Raw genomic sequence first — 20612 nt, forward strand, 5'->3', positions numbered from 1 at the left:
ATTGGAAGACATCTAGGTAATTTCAAGTTTTTTGGCTATTACAAATAAAGCTACTACAAATGTACATATTTCTGGGTGAACATGAGTCTTCATTTTTCTGAGATAAAAGCCTACTAGTGCAATGGGAGGGTTGTATGTTAGTTGCAGTTCCAGAGTGGCTGTGCCATCTTCCGTTCCCACTAGCAATGCATGGGTGATCCATTCTCTCTGCTTTCCCACCACCGTCTGGTGTTATCATTATTTTCTACTGTAACCACTCTAATAGGCATGTAGTAATATATCATTGTGCTTTTAATTTTTCTTTCCTTAATGGCTAATGATGAACATCTTTTCATGTGCCTGTCACTTATATATCTTCTTCAATGAAATCTTTTTGTCTTTTGCCCATATTTTAATTAAATTGGTTTTTTTTTTACTGCTGCATTTTGAGACTTCAAAAGTATTTTCTAGATACTAGTTCTTATCATAATTAAGCTTTGTAAATATTTTCTCCAAGTCTGTCTTTACAGGATTTTAACAAGATACTTTTTTTTAACTTTGATGAAGTCAAATTCATTTTTTTTTTCCTTTTGTGAATCTTTCTCTGATATTAAGCTAAGGAATCTTTGCCCTGCCCTAGATCCTGAAGATTTTTTCCCCTATATTCCTTTTCTAAAACTTTTATAGTTTTATATTTTACATTTAAGTCTGTGACTCATGTTCAGTTAATTTATATAGGGTATGAGATTTAGACTGAAGTTTATTTTTCTGTCTATTTATGCCCAATTCCTTCAGCATCATTTGTTGAAAGGGCCATCTTTCCTCTACTGTATTATCATTGACCTTTGTAAATAATCAGTTGGATATGTTTGTGTAAGTCAAATTCGAAATTTTCTATTCTCTGTCATTGATCTTCATGTTTAACTCTTTGCTGGCACAACACAGTTTTAATTACCTATATAATAAGTCTTGAAAACAAGATTTCTTGGTTGTTGGCTTCTTTAACTCTAAATCAGAGACATATGTGGCAAAAAGAATACTCAAGGAACTGACCATTATACCATTCCTTGGGTCCTGATGTTCCTAATCATTGGACTTCTTCTCTACAACTTTAAAAGTTTTCTTAGGTTTGTTTCATATATATATAATGCCCAAGAGTTTTAGTTGTACTTATGGGATAAATACTCTTTCATATTTTTTATCCTTTATCCTTACCCAAATACTGTAGGATCTTTTACACTTCTTTGCTTTTGTCTACTTCGATGAACATTAATCAATTTGCTTCTTCCAATTAAATTCATTTTACAGATTATGAAAACAAAACTCCATGAAAGTAAGTTGTACAGTTAGGAATAGGCACACTATGAATTTGAACACAGAACTATGAGATTGTGAAAAGATTTTCTCCCCTAACATGCTCACACCCCATGTTTTGTAACAAAGACTCTTGGTCTACATCATGCTTTGAATAAACTTCAGACATATACAGGTATGACTGAAATTTGCCCATCTGAGAGCTTTGAGGTGTTAAGTCATTAGCCATTTAACTTCTCTGAATCTGTTTACTCCTCTGTAAAAAAATAATAGGGATAATGATATCTATTTTGTAGGTTTATATTATGAATAATAATAATAAACATAAATCATGTATTACAAATGCCTATTCCAGAGTAGTTATTCAATATAGGGTAGATGTGTTAACATTGCTACTACCGATAGAGTGTAAAAATTAATAGGTTTAACAGGAAACCTTAAAAACATAGGAGACTTAAGCACTTAATAGGATCCTGTGCCAATTCTAGACACTCAAAGTTGTTTTCCAGTTCTAAAATATTCAGCTGAGAGCACGAGCCTGAGCAGATTACTTATATATCTATTACTGAGGCATTATGGTTATTTATGTGTTCACTTCCCTCATTATGTTACACACTTATCACTGAATAGAACAATTCCTTGACTATCTGTGAATCTCCCTTAGGATCTTACAGATGGAGGATGTTTAATTAATAATTATCATGTTAAATTGAATTGATATTTTGACCATCTACTCTTCATCTTTACACTTTATAAAATTACATCCTAACACTACACTGACTAGGATATTGAATATATTTGAGTTCAAGAGCAAGTGTTGAAAAGATATGCCCTGCCCTGGACTAAAGTTCCTATTTAAAACTCTGAGCACAAACTAATTTAATAGTACAATTAGTCCTAGAAATGAATAACTACTTATAAACAACACTAGTGTTACCAAATCACTGACAAATGTTATTCTTTAGGATTTGGAAGCAAGATGTTTGATGGAATTCTGGAATTACTGAGAATTCCTGAAATTATTTATATGTGTGTGCGTGTGTGTGTGTGTGTGTGTGTGTGTGTGAAATTTAAATATTGTAAACAATTTATATGTTGCATCCTATATCAAATAATCAAACACTGAAAAATGCCAGAGAAAATTAAGCATTAGGACATACTAACATGTTTAACAGCACAGAGCAGAATCAGTTATGTGCTGAATTATTAAATGCTTATTTTGCTTCCAAACTGATTTTTTGGAATAGCCTTCATGTAATCTATGTAAAATATGCTATGTTATGTAAAATACACTAAAATGTATATATGGACTAATTAATATCTATTTTATTTCCAAGATTGGCTCACCATTAGCAGCTGATAGGCCCCTAAACACATATTTATATAACATGGCAAGAACTACAAACAAGATTGTCTGATGAAAATAGATCATGACCAGATCTCCATTTCATATTCTTGGAATTGTTGACTTTAACTTGTGATTGTGCATGTTGACATTCCCTGATCTTACTTTCAGTTTGACTTAGGTTAATTCCTTCTAACCGGTAACATCTTTATGTTGATGGTTCAGATTTACTTTACACAGGAAGGTTATAATACATTTTCTTTTTTCTGATTTCTTGACTTATTGCTACTTGAGATTCATAAAATTATATACATTTCTCAAGTAATGTCAATAAAAAATTTCCTAACAAAAACACTAACCAACAATCTGAGCACCACACTCAATATTTTTCCAATTATGCAACATAATTTGGATTTGTCATAAGTTTTTTTCAAAAGGTATTATGAATTACTATTTTGAAAAAATTAATAATTGTTTTCATAAATGTGGACACCCTTGCTGACATATCTCAAAATATGCATTCATTTACAGCCTGAATATGAGCAGTAGTTCTTTCATTCATTCACTCATTAAAAATATACCATTTACAACATGATTTTGTAGGTTTTTTTTTAAAGTGTAAAGAAAAAAAATTTGCACTCATAATAATATTGGGTTAAAGAAAGAGTATGAAATTTTGAAGTAGGGCACTTGACTAATACCTCCCATCAATGGCCTTAAGTCACACAACATTTGCTAGATTTCAACTTTTCTCAACTGTAAATGAGGATTTGGAATGAGTTTTAACTATGTCCCATTTTAAAATCATTTGAGCTAATAAGGTAATTACTGATTGAAAATAAATGACTAAGCACTTAAGTATTATAGAATATTTATAAAGTATTCACCTTTAGAATTTCTTCTCCATGTCAATATACATATCTTTTAGAATATGGGACAAGCTAGTTAAGGAAGAGTTTATAAAACATATATGCTATATTCAATATGGAATCCTCCAACTCGAGCTTAATATTTTTCATGAAATATGATGATACCATCAAAAACACCAATTAGTGACCTATTTTACAGAGAAAATAATGAGTCATTAATCAGCAGGTAGAAGATCTGGGAGTGAAATCAAGGTAATCACTGTATCCTGAAACCTTTGTGATAAAATATATGAAAATTCATACTCCCAATGAAAATTACAGGACAAACACAAAAAAAGTCCAATGAATATGTGCAAAAAACATGAGCATAATCACTTAATGGTCTTAAATTATATGCCTAAGTTCCAATGAGATGCTAAAGTGAATGGATTTTCTGAAATATAGTGATGATCAGAGAAAACTTCACAGAGGAGGTGATATCTAAGCAGTGCTTAAAGTCAGGCAAGGTCATGAATGTGTAGAGAAGTAGCTACTAAAGGTCAAGAAATATACATGCATGGAAGTGATAAAGAAAGAGGGATGTTAAACCGTCATAGTATCTCCATAGAGTGCTTTTGTTTTTTTTTGTTTTTAATGAACCCAATTAGAGTCTGTATTGAGTGGGGAATGATGTTTAGTCCTTGACACTGAACTGCATCCCAAGTAGGTTAAACATAATCATAAGAACTTTCCAGAATGCATAATAAGTGATATCGTAAGTCAAACTATGTGGATTACAGATGAAATTTTAAAACATAAAAGTTCTTGAGAAAGTACCACAAATAAAATGCAAAGTATCTACTAAACATGACCAATAAATGGTAATTACACTGTTTTCTTAAAAATACATTATTTTTGTGAGAAATGTAGCTAACTAAAAGTACTTAAATAAAACTATTTTTTTTTCAAATACAATTCATCCAAGCATCATATGGTGTAGATGGGGCAAAGCCAAATAGTTATTTTCCTCAAAATGATAGAAATGCCCAGGAGTAAATAAGTATCTGAAAGAAATTCTACAAACATAGAGCAGCAGTAAGCCCAGATCCTGCTACAGCAACAAATATAACCACAAAGTATTTCTTTTCTCTTTTCTATTCATGTCATAAAAATAATAGGCATGGAAACATGCAACTTGCTGGTATATTTACTTTAAGCTGGAATTGGTTTAATTGCTTATAACTCAAAGTTTTCACTCTACTGGCACAAACGGTAGGATTTTTGTTACACTTCCTTGGCAACGAACTCGTTCGTTGTAAGAAAGCACACCATCAAACACTATTAAGATTTTTTTCTTTTTCTTTTTAATTTAGCATTTTATTAGTAGCCTCAATTTAATGACGAAGAGTACCAGTAATTTTTTCTACAAACTTAAGCAGAATATAAGTTTAAAAAAATGCCTAATGTGACAATTTTTATACCATTACCCAGAATGCTTTGTTAGTGCTCAACTACTTCTTGTTTTGGTTAGCATCTATGTTACTACTAAGTAACAGAGTGTCTTTTAGTCTGTAAAGAGCACTTTAGAAATTAAGAAGCCGGAGGCATAAAGAACATTTTGAGGATTTAAAAATCTTTATACAGAAAAAAGCTTGTCTTCTTGGAGGTATAGAGGGACAAAATAGGATCATGATTAAAAGGGAATTTTGCCCTCTTTCAGGAGTACCAAAAGCTATATAGTTCAAGAGAACCTATGTGTAGTGTGAGGAATTAAAAACAGATGAAGGTAAATATTTTACTTAAAATAATGTTGAAAATGTCTTCTATGAAATTCTCTCCTCATATATTACATGATATAATAATCTTTAAGTTCCTCTGACACAGTATATTTACATATTCATCCAGAATTACAGTTCAAGGAGAACTCAGTAACTTGTAAAGCACACAGATGTGTGTTTTCTCTCGTTCCTTCAGTTCTATATAGCTTTGGTACCTTAGTCTACCCAGGTTGTGTGTTTCCATAAAAAACAAAACCAAAACAAACAGAAAAACACAGACTTCTTTACACTTATACTTTTTTTTAACAAATATTTAAGAACACACATAGAAAGTAAACAATTATATAGTTCATTTTCTGTATTCAAAAAAATTTTAGTCTAGACAGGATTTCAATACATACAAAGTATTATTTGAATGAATCTGTTTTAAATGGGAAGGAAGTAGTGAAATACCATGGTGAAGGTGTTTTGTTTAGTTGGCTGGACTGGTGGTCGGGTTGTAGGAGAAATAGGATTAGTTGCTGAAGAATTTTAACTTTCTTAAGAAAGGGGACTTATTTGGGGAAACCTGAAAGATACTATGACTGTCCATTTTCCAGGGAAGGCAAGTAATACTTGGGATGAAAGAAGCGGATAAGCAACTCATTTTTGTTGACAGTCTAAAAGGAGAACCCATAAGACTCCAGGAAGAGAGAGAGAGGAGGAGGAAAACACTAGGAGGTATGAAAACTCTAAAGTCTACTCTCTATACAGGTTGAAGTAAAGACTATTCATGCAAGTTCTGAGGGGGAAAAAAGGCGGTGGGGGAACAAGTCCAGAAATACATGCCAGAATAATCTCAACTAAGTTCAACTGCTAAAGGATTTTTTCCCTGGAAATCACAAGAGGAGACAGGAAATTTCTCAGGTTAGTCTTCCCAATCACTCAAAAAAGGATGCTAGGGGAATTAGAAGCCCTTATTTATGGGGGCAGAAGAACTTTGAAAGGGACTTTCATGTGAGTGAGATCATTCAACCCAAGACTCACATGGAGAAGAGATTTCTCTTTACGTACAGGACTTAAATGGACAGAGTGACAGCTTAAATCCTAGCAAAAGTGCCCTGCAACTTTCTTTAAAACACTCGACAATCACCAAGCCTCTTGAGAGAACTGCATTATCAAATCTCCTCAGCCGACCTTTTCTCCTCTATGAGAACTTCAGGTATGTTAAACTTTACAGAAAATGGTAGCAGAAGTGATTCTCAGAAATCTACCATATACGTAACTGTAACCAGTCTAACTTTCTAAGCAGTCAATTTTGTTTTCTAATACAACAACCACAAGCAGTGGCTGATAAAATATGCTTATTATATTTTCCTAGTTTATGCCTTCACTGTATCATTTTTCACTAATTCATTTATTAACATATTCACCAAATGATTCCTCAACACCCAATTTGTAGCAGTCACTGTACTATGTCTTTGAATACAAAGATGGAAAGGGCATGATTACTTGTAATGAGTGGAGTGAGGCTGCCCAAGAGGGAGTGGAGTTAGGGCTTTAGAGATTATATTGAAAGAGGGCTAACAACACCAGAGGCTCCAATGCTATTTAGTTTGATAATGTGATCTTAGTCCTTGAGGGCTATATGCTGAAACTCAGGGGCCATGTTGATGCCTGTCATAAGTTATCAACATGAGGGCAAACATTCTACTGCTTAAGTTACTAAACCCTGGTATTAGTCCAGAGATACATCAAAATAACTACTTATTTTTATCATGCAAAAATATGTCATACATTCAGTTAAATTCTTTATTTGAGATTTTTTGTGTACTCATTGGTAAAGTTGGAAGAGCAAGAAAATTTAACAAGAACATTTAATTAATATGTAAGCATAAACATACTGTTGAATTTGCATGAAGTCAAAATATTAAATTTTGTAAAAATCCCCAAAATTGCCTTGTTAAATTGGAACAGAGGAAAGAATAAGCATGTACAGTCCTGGAAGTAAGGAGTTTACCAAAGAATTACTCAAAATAATTGCTATCATAAAGCTAGCAATGCTAAACTCAAGGAGGAAGTAGACAAAGTTACTATTGATGATTTCAACTGAATATTGTTAAATGTGACTCTTAAACTAATTATTCATATTTAATTTTCACAATACAGTCAATGAAAATCACCTCTTCACACTTTAAAAATATATTAATCAGTACTTTTTGTCCATCCCAAAGGAAATTTGGAATATTTGACAAAAGCACATTATCTGTAATAAAATGTGTGTGATAAAATGAAATACAGAGTATGGAATGTCTACAAATTAAAGCACAAAGCAACTTCTAAGTGTACTTCTTAAAGCATATTTTTAATCATTAATCAAATTAATCAAATATCATCTATGTTTATAATATGTCAAAAACTGATTTGAGATCTATGATATAAGGTGTCATAATAGTAGCTCACAATAATATCTAACATTTATTACAGTGTTACTATGCCATTAAAATGGCACCTGGTTAGATATTCTACATGTGTTATATGTCTTTGCACCCTCCCATCAACTCCATATGTGAGTAATTAAATCAAAGTTTTCAGAGATCAAGAAACTGTTGAAAAATACTTAGCTGGAAAGTATCACAGCATTGATTGAAATTTAGCTAAGAACCTAAATCATGTTTTCATTGACCCTAGGAGTATAAATGGACCTTCATATCATTAGTTTAAAATGACCATTAATGAAGATGAAATACCCCAGAAAAATCACCAATAATTTTAAAACAATCATATGTATAATGTATTTATATGTGTGAAAATTAACTAGCATATATTTATACATACATTCCTTCATTTTTCTCTAGGTTATTTGGCTTTAATGTAATTGCCTCAAGGAAATTTTCACTTGCCTTTTAGTTCTTTGTCCCCCAAATTCTGAATACAAGTTCACAGTTTTTAAGAAGTATCAATTTTGATCACAGTGAAACTTAAAACTCTGAAATCTTGAATTATATGCAGTGCTGTAAATATGTGTCTCATCTTGTCAAAATAATATACGTTCTATGGCAACATAAAAAAGCAATATATTTTAATCATGTCAATATATTCAGGTCTCCTATGTGTCTGGATAATTCTGATATCCACAAATGTTCATATACTCTAAAGGACAAAATACTCATCTTGTCTCTTCTCTACTTACAAATGAAAATATTTTTACTTTAATTTCTTATATTCAGACTTTTGTTTTATTTTTAGAAATGTAGGAAATGTAGTGAAATTTATGGAAATTATTTGCCTTCTTATTGAAAGGTAGGTTCCTCATCTATAAAATAGATATCATCACCCTCTTCCATAAAACAATGTATGTGGATTCTTATTTCTTTGCTTATATTTCTCTTTCAGGTTGTTACAGGGATCCAATAAATCCACATCTATTAACTGTTCACTTGCAACATATATACATATGTACTCATAGGGACTTTGAGGATGAGTGATTATTGAAATATAAAGTTATTGTTTTAAGATTGTTAATACAAGCTTTGTTTGGGCTACAGTCATCTGAGAAATACTGTGGAAATAAGTTTATTTTTCCCTTTAATCCTAGGCTGGTAAGATACTGTCAGTGTGAGACCACAAAAGGCTTTATGATAGAAAACACTAAAATAAAAAACATAATCCTTGTTATTAGAAAATTTCTAATACAATATAATTGTGACCCAAATATGATGTGACATTAAACCATTAAGAAAATTATAAGCAAGGCACTAAGAAATTAGAAATCACTCAAATATAACTTTTGAAACCCGATTGGGTATTGTAAAATTGATGTGCAATTTGGTATCAGTCAGCCACATTATTTCCAACCATCTGGCTCTACCTTTCCCTCTGTCCTGAATTCTCCATGATTAAGGGCTCTGCCCTCCCTTTGGCATTTCACAGTAAGCAGTCAACATTTTGGAAAGTGCTTTTAAGTTACATAGCATAAACTCAGAGAAACAGTAAGTTTGGTATCAGAATCAAGAGGGGCTAGAAAGCACCATTAAAGAAACTGACATTGGATTCTTTTTCCATAATTCATATTTGCAAACAAACAAGCCGTTCCAGCTATAATTAGAGCAATGCACTTTCTTTCTCTCCTCTCTCTCCAGCCTGGGGAAGAGGAGAGTCTTTTGTTAATAATTTAATTGACTACTTACAAATAGAAATAGGAAACCATAGTCATACCTTGGTATAGTCAGAGAAGTAGTGAGTAAGACCACATGGATCAGCATTGACCCAAATCTTATTCTATGCAGGCCAAAGGAGCACCATTTGAAAGTGAGATGGTGCTCCACCTAACAATGAATTACTAATTCCACTGAAGAAAAGGAGTGTGGGAAGTTTTGGGGTAACTTGAGCATGAACTTGAGATTGAACTTGAGGATGAACATGAGAATGCCTAGCCCATTAATGGGCTGCTCTGAGGACTGCCTATAGAATTTCTAACTGAAGCCCAACACATATTTTATTGGTTGGAGATGTCAAATTATGGAAAGCCTTTCTAGAGAAGCAGGGATACCAACTACATAGTTTAGTTAGGTTTCCCCAAAAGTTGGATCTAGATTATATACTCGAGTTTGGAGAAAGAAGATATTTTCAACAGATAGGCAAAAACTTTAACAGAATATTAAATTTAGGAACTGGACATATAAAAGGGAGTCCCTTTAGAGGAACACTAAGGAAAATATTTATCTTGTTAGGTATGTTTCCTTTGTACTGCGTGAACAGTTTCATTTAGCATATAGTTCTAAATGTTATGCCCTATGTTCATTAATTACCCAAACACTTTTTAAAGCCTATTGTCCTCTTTTAGAATAGAGATGTAAAGATGAACAAAGAGATGAAGAGATTAAGAGAACCGTGGCATACTGAAACCGTCACTGCTCTCTGTTCAACAGAAACATCATCCAAGTGAGTAACATCACCAAAGTCAGTGTCAATCATTTTGGAGCTGGGGGACTTGGGAAAGCGCATGACCCTAAAGCAGACACAGCCCAGGAAGAAAGATAAAACATCTTTTTCAAAATATTCTGTAGGGCATGAGGAGGCCTGTGAAAACCATTTAACTTCTCTGAGACTTATTTTTGCCATCTGTCAAAGGGGAATAAAAGGAGTGTTATGCTTAATTCTTAGGTTTACAATAATGTAAAATAATATGTGAGAAAAGGTTATAATTCCTGTAATACAAGGCATAAGTATGAAAAATAAATGCAAAAATAGTGGCAGAGTTCTTTATTCATAAACCTAACAAAAGACTCTAATATTAAATCATTTACTACTGGAACCACAGTGCCACCTAAAGACTACATACCAGAATTATGGAACAGAGACTTATACTTTAAAAAAAAAAACATTTGTGGATATTTAATTGGCAATGTTCCATCACAAAGTGCTCTGTAGTGGTTCCAGAATTAAATTCAGTTTAGAATGTAAACCTTTCATCAAAGAGTCCAGAAATGTTTCAGATTTAAAAGTAAAGCAAATATAACCAAGAAACAGAATAGACATGCATTTATACAATAACTTTACATTACATTGCGCTTTAAATGTAACAAGTATGACTTTTTCAGGAAGTGTAGATACTTGGATCCTTATTAATTGAATGCATATATTCTACACTAATAAAAACCTAAAAGAATATATTTTTATGGAAGCATAAAATCAAGGAAATAGAGGATACTGATTTCATGCTTGTTAATAAATGACTTTGTGTCTTCACTTAGTATCCACTAAGGATGAACTTGGTTAATGTCCTCATAATGTAGGAGTGATAAAATCAGAAAACATAAAGATCAGTCTTACTGTAATTAGATGATGGAATAAATGAAACACATATACTATGGAATCCAGCTAGAAAAACACAATGAGGAGAACCATTCCTTGAAATTCTGCTTAATTTCTTTTAAGGGATCCTACCTTTGTTAGGTCCTTCAGTGATACATTTTTATTTGTGATCCCACAAGTCTTCTATCATTTGATCCTACCAAAGCAGAGACAGCATGTATGTTATTAGGCTAAATGTCATAGGTAAATAGAAGTCCTTATCAAAATTATAATTAATCCTTAAAGAATACAAGAAAAAAATAAAGGTCTAGGCTTCCCTAGAAGACACATATGCTTGTTATTGGTCTAGGTACATATATTAGTCAGGACAAGCTGATGAGAAGCAGAAGTTCTATGTGAGAGTTTGGGGGCAAATTTCTTACATAATAATTGATGTGCACTGTATGCTTCTTTTGTACCTGATTATCTCCTTTAATAATGTCAAAGGATTGGCTATAGATAGGAAAACTTATAAGGAAAGGTGAAGTTCAGGGACTCAGATTCCACCCATTTCTATAACTTTTTTTTCCAAATCAGATACAGGACAAACTTGTATAATAGGCTTAAAATAAATATTTGTTTAACAAATAAATAGTATAGGGACACCTGGGTGGTTCAGTTGGTTAAGCATCTGACTCTTGGTTTCAGCTTAGGTCATGATCTCACAATTCATAGATTTGAGCCCCGTGTCAGGCTCTGTGCTGATAGAAGCTTGAGATTCTCTCTCTCTCTCTCTCTCTCTCTCTCTCTCTCTCTCTCTCTTTCTCTCTCTCCCTCCCTCCCTCCCTCTCTCTCTCTCCCCTCTCTCCTCACTTGCTCTTTCATACTTTCTCTTAAAAATAAACATTTTTTTAAAAAACTCTATAAATAAATAGTGTAAAACTCATAAACCAACCATGTCTAGGATAATACACAGATATGCATGTGTCTTGAATAACATATGAGAAATTTTGGAACCAAGTACAATTATATTAAGAAGTTTCTGGTTTTGTTTTTATCTTTCACAAAGATTTGTATCTTTCACAAGTTACCTTCCATATAAAAATGCATTTCTACCAAAAAACATCAAAGAAAGTACTTTGTCCTAGTTTTTGTACTTTTATAATCAAAAGGAAAGTGATGAGGGACAAGATATGTATATGTATTTTATTTCGAAAAAATTATTGTATAAATTACTTAACTATAAAAGCTTACTTAGATTTTGATAACACTTAAAAGTTGACTAAAACAATTATTTAGAGAGGGCGTTTCTCCTATATCAAGAAACTTCCAATAATTATAAAATATAAAATAATATTTTCAATAAGTTATGAGGATGTACTTTTTGTTACACAAGCTGAATCTAAGAGAAAACTATGATATTTGTTCTTAACAAAATAAAGGAGCATAACATATTTATTATAAACTAAAAAAAAATTCAAAGTACTTGTATTAGTCAAGGCTCTCTAGGGAAACAGAACCAATAGGAGATGACAAATGATAGATAGATAGATAGATAGATAGATAGATAGATAGATAGATAGATAGATGATAGATAGTTATACAAAACCAATAGGAGACGATAGAAAAATACAGATAGAGATATAAATACATAGAAAAAGATTGATTACGAAGTATGGGCTCTACAATCATGGAAGCTGAGAAGTTCTACCATCTGATGTCTGCAAGCTGGAGGCCCAGGAAAGCCCATTCTAGTCAAAATCTGAAGGCCTGAGAACCAGGGTGTAAGTCCCAGTCTGAGTTTGAAGATCCAAGACCCAAGTGGCTGAATGGCTAAGTACCAGAGAATATGGATGTCTCAGCTCAAGCAGAGAGCAAATTCACCCGTCCTCACCCTTTATCCTTCCATTCAGTCCTTCAGTGGACTGTATGAGGACCCCTGCATTGGTGAGGGCAATCTTTTTCACTCATTCTGCTGAGTCAAACACTAATATCTAACAAAAATATCCTCACAGACACATCCAGGTATAATGTTTTACCAGCTATCTGAGCATTCCTTGGACCAGCATGGCACATAAAATTAACTGTCATAGAGTTATAACAATCATTCGGTATTCTTTAAGCAGATGTCAATGTTCAAGGTTTGATCTGAGATGGTACCTTACAAATGCACAGATAATAAAATATTATAGATATTCTTAGAATATTCTAGACGAATTTATAAAACTAAAAGATTCTCAAATAGCTAATACAATTGAGTCCCAGTTTATAAATGTTGATAAAAAGATGCATTCATGTGTTATAAAACATTTTAAGATGTCAAGTTTAAAAAATCTTAGTAATTATATAAAAATACATTGCACTTTAACATTCTAGAAATGTTAGCTACGTGGTAGGCCAATATTAAAATTATTGGGAGCCAAAGACATGTGAATTGAGCTAGACAAAAGTAGAACATAAAAAAAGGCAAAACAAATAATAACTTAAAATTAAGTCCACCTTAAGAGCTGGCAATCTAAGTATTATGTGCCAAATATGGCACTGGGGGATTTTCAAGCACATGTCTCTTCAACTGTGCTGTCTGCCTTGTTTTAAGGAGCCTACAGAATATCCATTATCCAGTCTTAAATTGCTGCTCTGAAGAGTGGGTGTGGTCATTACCGATACTCCAGTTGACTCATACTTTGGCAGAATGACAAGCAAATCAGCATAAAGCTTCTGAAAGGTTATTAAAAATTCTCTAAATTAACCTACTCTAGACTAATTGGCTCATTTTTAAGGGCAGTAACAAGAAATGAAGATCTAATTAGGTACAACCTGGAGATACTCTAATAAACATGGGAGAAAAATATGTTTTTTAAAAAACAAAACTCTAGGAATTTTATAATCTTAAATTGATTAACAGTCCTTTTATCTGATCATATGATTTTCTCAGATTGTAAGGCAGCAGGAGTTTAAGAAAATGTTGCACCTATAAAATTAAATAGAGCCCAATAGCCTTAATTTGTACTTACTTTGAAAGTGTTTATTAATTTTTATTAAGGTTTCTTCATTGGCCTTTACTGTTTAACTTTCTACCTCTTGTGGATATATCATTACCAGAGGTCCTAGCCTGGAGGACAGCAAAATCTAATTAGAATGTATCACATTTGGTTATCACTTTTTCTACCTGAACTTCATCATGCCTCCATGTACTGACATGGGCTTAACCCTTAGGAGAGTCTGAGAACTCATCATAGACGAGTCACAGAAGTGAGACTAAGTTTAGGGTGAAAAATCATAATCAGATACAGTACTCTCAAATTCCTTGACTTTTGAGATAACACAATCTTTTTAGCCAGAATGCCTGGGGAACAGAATATCCTGATTAAATTGATTTTCTGCCTAAATTAAGGTAAACTTACAAACTTTTTTTCATTCTTTATTTTTTTTAAAGTACACTGAGTTATTGATAAGAATCATGTTTGATATAATGGAGGAGAAAGTGGTAATAGTAAAATACTCATGATTTTTTTTCTTTTGGAGGTACAGGACATATATATGTTGCATTTATATAGATAAGAACATAAAGACAGAGAAATAATGTACATAAAGTCATTCTACACAATATTGGATATAAATAAATTTATTTAAAATAACGTATCAGAGTTTCCTAAGCCAAAGAAGCTGCACATAACTCAGGTAACAAGAAGATGGCATGGTTGGCCATTGGAGATGGTCCTAGTTGTATATTTCAACACACATTAAAACTTTTCTAAATAGAAAAAAAAATAAAATTTATTTTTTTTTAAATTAAAAAATAAAACTTTTCTAAATGGAGTTAGGCTTATTCTTGGGTTGGATGGAGAGTACACCAAATAAATCTACTTTATTGATGGCCAAGGATCCAAGAAATTAAAGCATCATGAATGATTTTAAAAAGATCCATCCTTACTAAAGAAGATGTAAATTTTCAAAGAAAAATCTTCTAAAAACAAATACCCATAGAAACTCCTCATTTTCAAACTCCTGATTTTTCATAGTGTAAAGTATACACTAGAGATTAGAACAAATTCTCTACTTGTGTCTCCCTGCCCTATCATGTTTTAGGAGATGTATTTCAAGCTTATAGATTTTTTAAATCTTTAATTTCATAAATATTCAGTTAAAACACCAGCTATTATCTCTAATTTCAGTATCTGATGATATGGAATGTTTTGATTACTTATTTTCTTTTTCCTTCATTATTATTGATTTTTTTATTTGTATGATGAGAACATTTAAGATCTAGTCTCTTAGTAATTTTGAAGTACAAAATACAATGTTGTTGACTATAATCACAATGTTGTATATTCGATCTCCAGAATTTATTCATATTCTAACTTCAAGTTTATATACATTGACTAACATCTCCCACTTCCCTAACCCCTGCCAACCACCATGCTACCTTCTGTTTCTATGAGTTTGACTTTTTAAGATTCCATATATAAGTGGTACGATGTAGTATGTGTCTTTCTTTGTCTGACTTACCTCACTTAGCCTACTGCTCTCATGGTTCATCCATGTTATCACAACTGGAAGGCTTTCCTTTTTTCTTGTAGCTGAATAATGCTCCATTGCGCGCGCGTGTGTGTGTGTGTGTGTGTGTGTGTGTGTGTGTGTGTATGTGTGTGTGTGTTTAATGCTTTATCCATTCATCTACTGACAGAACAGAAGTTATTTTCCCATCTTGGCTACTTTGAATAATGTTGCAATAAACATGAGAGAGCATATTGTCTTTGATATCCTGTTGTAATTTCCCTTGGGTATACCCAGAAGTAGGACTGCTTGATTATATGGTGGTTCTATTTTTATTTTTTTATTTATTTCTTTAAATAACTTCCATAGTGGCTGCAACAATTTACATTCCACTAACAGTGGACAAGGGTTCCCTTTTCTTGGCATCCTCACCAACACTTGTTATCTCTTGTCTTCTTGATGATAAACATTATTTTTTTGACAGAGACAGAGACAGTGTGAGTGGGGGAAGGGCAGACAGCAAGAGAGAGGGAGGGAGGGAGGGGGAGAGAGAGAGATACCCCCAAGCAGACTCCCTGCTGCCAGCTGCACAGAGACCAATGAGAGGCTGGAACTCATGAAACCATGATATTATGACCTGAGCCGAAACCAAGAGCTAGACGCTAAACCAACTGAGCCACCCAGGCGCCCCAGTGACAAACATTCTAATAAGGGTGAGGTGCTATTTCATTATGGTTTTGATTCACATTTCTCTGATTATCAGTGATGTTGAGCATCTTTTCACGTACCTGTTAGCCATTTGGAGGTCTTTTTGGAAAAAAATGTCTATTCAATTCCTCTGACCATTTTTTAATCAGATTGTTTGTTTAATTTGTTATTGAGTTGTATGAGTTATATATAAATATGTATATATATGCATATATATACATATATATATATTTTTTTTTAACGTTTATTCATCTTCGAGAGAAAGAGAGTACATGTGGGGGAAAGGGCAGAGAGAGAGGGAGACACAGAATCTGAAGCAGGCTCCAGGCTTGGAGCTGTCAGCAGAGAGACCAATATGGGACTCAAAATCATGAACCATGAGGTCATGACCTGGGCCAAAGCTTAACCAACTGAGCCACCCAGGCACCCTAATTATTTATATATTTTTATACTAACTCCTTATCAGATAATGGTTTGCAAATATTTTTCCTATTCTGTAGGTTGCATTATCATTTGGTTAGTTGTTTCTTTCACTGTGCATAAGCTTTTTACTTTTATATAGTCCTAATTACTTATTTTTTGCTTTTGGTGCTTTTGCTTTGGTGTCATAGCCAAAAACTGTTGTCAAGACAAACGTCAAAAATTTTTTTCCCTATATTTCTCCTAGGGGTTTTATGGCTTCAGGTTTTCTCTTTATGTCCTTAATCCACGTCAGGCTTATTTTTGTGAGTGGTGTAAGGCAGATGTCTCATTTCACTTTTCTGCATGTGGTTAACCAGTGTTTCTAATACCCTTTATTAAAGATACTATTCTTTCCCCATTCAATATTCGTGGCTCTCTTATGAAACATTAGCTGACCATACACATAGGAGCTTACTTATGGGCACTCCATTCTGTAATATTGGCCTGTTTATTTTTATGTCCTTACCATCCTGTTTGGATTACTAGAGATTTGTAGTATAATTTGAAGTCAGAATGTGTGATGCTTCTACCTTTGTTCTTCGTTCACAGGATTATTTAGGCTATTCGGGGTCCTTTCTGGCTCCCTGTAAATTTTAGAACTGCTTATTCTATTTTTATGAAAAATATAGACTGCATGGAATCTGTAGATGAGTTTGGGTAGTATGGACATTTAAACAATATTAATTCTTCCAATCCATTAATATGGGATATCTTTCCATTTGTTTCTCTTTTCTTCAATTTCTTGAATCAAATTCTTGTTCATTCAGTTAGACAGAATTTTCCTTTCCTTGGTTAAATTTATTCCTAAGTATTTTCTTGGTTTTGATGCCACTATGAATGAGATTGCTTTATTTATTAGATATTCTGTTTCTAGCATATAGAAGCACAACTAATTTTTGTAAGTTGATTTTATATCCTACAACTTCAGGATTTGTTGATTGGTTCCAACAGTTTTTTGGTTGAATCTATGGGTTTTTCTTTATACAAAATCATATCCTCTTCAAATAATAACAATTTTACCTCTTCTTTTCTGATTTGGAAGGCAAAGTTCCTAATAACCTCTCCAGTGTGTCCAAACGCCTTTGTTTTTCTTTTTTCTACAGAGTGCTGGAACCTCTCTTCAGGAAACCTGGACTTCTACAAAGGCTTTCTCATCCATGGGAGACTGCCAAAATTAGCGCTCTCTAGGTAGTCCCTAACCATGGCCAAGAAGAGCTGAAACTGGTTCCAAAGCTCCTGTCAGTTCCACAGCTCTTATTGAGGTCTGTCTGCCTATTACCCGATGCACAGGTGGGTGAGACTCAACCTGAGGGCCTTGGCATATGGTGCTGGATCCCACAACTCCCACTGAAGCGCTTTCAGTCATGGATGGATGTCAAATTTTAGTTGTTAAAAGGGGAGACCGAACAAAAAAGTTATCTATGCCACCATGATGCTGATGTACAAGTCTTCATTTTCTTGATGCTTCCTGTCAAAGATGGATAATGGTTTCTTACACATCATAAATCCATATTTATATTTATATAGTTGTAATTTCCATCCATCAAGATAAACTATAATCTATTATCTCCATAGACTCTGTTTCATAGAATGAATTATTTTTACATGTGTAAAGATTAAACATACCAACAAAAATAGAGAAATATTAATTGAATTTATTTATGTATGATATGGGAGTTTTACTATTGCTCTGAGATATGGGAGTTATGTGCCTCTTTAGAAAGGGTGCAAAACTCCTGCTATAGATACAGATCTATAAAGCACATCCTTGTTCTAACCTAGAGTCATCCTATAAATTCTGAAACTCAAAAAGCAGTGGTATAGACTTCACACTTATGAACAGTGTACCATGTAACATGAGGTTACAAAATCTATTTGACTTGTCAGTGCTTATGAATTACATTTACAGAAATAATAATTTCTATAAACTGTTTGCATGGTATATGATGAGTTCATACTAATAGCCATAAATCAGCAGGTTAAAAACTAAGGCCATCTGCTACTATATTTTTAATTGTGATACTCAGACGTGAACTCCATTTTTACCATGGTAATTGCTCAACTGGTTTTACATATCAAAATCCTAAAAAACTATGTGAGTTTTTTGTTTTGTCTAATCTGGCTCCTTTGTGAACTTAATTAAGTTACTGATATCTCATAGTCCCTTTGTCTAAAAGTGTCAGCTCAAAGCCACAGAGAAACCAAGTATCTTAGGAATTAAATTCATTAGAAAATGTTTATAAATTATTTGATAATAATAAAATACATTTAGTTCAATAAAAAAGCAAATAATACCTATTTTAAGATTTGGTGTTTTGGTCTACTTTTGTTTTTGGTTGAGTTGTCCAATTGATTCATTCATTAGTGGTTCATCATGATTTATAATGTGCCATATCTTTGTGTCAACTACAAGAACATCACATTTTAAAATAAATTTCTTCATAAAATTAACTATTAAGTTTTAAAACCAGTGTGAAGGTAACCAGACTTTTCTTGTATTAATCTATCTGCTCATCATTCACCTTTCACACTCAGTATGAAACTGTCTGGAAACTGATAGTTCATGGCTAGAATTGTCGCTAAACAGAAGTAGATAGCTTCACCAAGAAATAAAGCAAAATAGTAAAATGAAGGAGCAGGGAGAGACTTGACCCTCTCCTGCAAATGTGGGGCTTTCCTGATGCAGGTCTGTCATTTTTGCTGTTCTTTTTTCTAAAAAGACAAATGATACCTCCTCCCTTATGAAAACTTCTCATTCCACAGCAATTGCTACTTTTTATAATGTATCTAGGTCACAAGTGGATTGCAATAATTTATGTCATCCTGGAATATGAAATCAATACCAAAAGGAGTGGACTGACACAAATTATTAAGTTACAATTCCTTCAGAGTCAAATGATCAAGTTCTGAGATTTAAGAGTAAAATTTACTTCTGTCTATCAGAACCATGGAAAATACCTACTGGGTAATATTAATATATATTGATAAGCACTTTTAGAGTATCATGTTGATGTCTAGCTTAGGAACCTGGAAGCAGATTCTGCAGCTTTTAGAAATTGGTGGAGTTTTCCTGTGTTTGCATAATCACTAAAGGCAATAATTCCTTGTAAATACTTCAGCACATAAAATGCAAAAAGAAGATATAAGTGCTGATGTGGAATATGCATATGAAACTGGAAACTAATATAAAATCTAAATTAGTGAAAGCAATGCATTAATGGCAAAACCAAACCACAGGAGAACAAAAATGAAACAAAACAAAACAAAAAACAAACAAACAAAAACACCTTCATCTTAAAAAAAAACAAAATGAACTGATAAAAAGCAACATGAACTAATACATAACCTGTAGAGACTTTCACAAGCCCTGTGGACAATTCAGTTAGTGTCAAAAAAAAAAAAAAATCAAAAACTTCTCTACATCTAGAATATTTGTTATGAAATGAATATCAGATGGAGTAATGTTTTGTGTTTCCAAAATTGCATTTTATAAACAGTAACTGTTAAATATTAAGTGCATGTGGTATTATCTTTATTTTAAAATTATTTTATTTGGTATTCATTTCATTTTATCTTAATATTTCATTTTTGATGTTTTTGTTATTAAATGTCTAAATCAAATAGGAACGGTTTTCTATGTTAATGAAATATATAATCTTGTCGCCATATATCAGTTCACACTATTATTATATTAGTATATTATTGCATTATTTCAGTTTGTTTTATAAAGAACCTCTGAAACTTTTAGTACTGCCCTTTTGAAAAAATAATTCACTGGTTATTATCATGTGCACTCATTATTTAAATGTACTCAGATCAAGAATAAAGTATAATTTGATGGGGGGCCTGAGTGGTTCAGTTGGTTCAGTGTCTGGCTTTGGCTCAGGTCATAACCTCACGGTTCGT

At 32.8% G+C, this 20612-nt stretch overlaps 1 long non-coding RNA gene across 2 annotated transcripts in view; it reads right to left on the reverse strand.

Moving 5' to 3' along the window:
* Window positions 1–536: 536 nt before the first annotated feature.
* The window catches only part of LOC109502798, a 135421-nt gene continuing 115345 nt past the window's right edge, over window positions 537–20612 (reverse strand). For both annotated transcript variants that reach the window (XR_006583450.1, XR_002745057.2), the window contains one exon: window positions 537–11256. This is a non-coding gene — a long non-coding RNA (uncharacterized LOC109502798). The remainder of the gene's footprint in view (window positions 11257–20612) is intronic.

This window comes from Felis catus, chromosome C1, assembly GCF_018350175.1.
Source record: "Felis catus isolate Fca126 chromosome C1, F.catus_Fca126_mat1.0, whole genome shotgun sequence".
NCBI classification, from domain to species: domain Eukaryota; kingdom Metazoa; phylum Chordata; class Mammalia; order Carnivora; family Felidae; genus Felis; species Felis catus.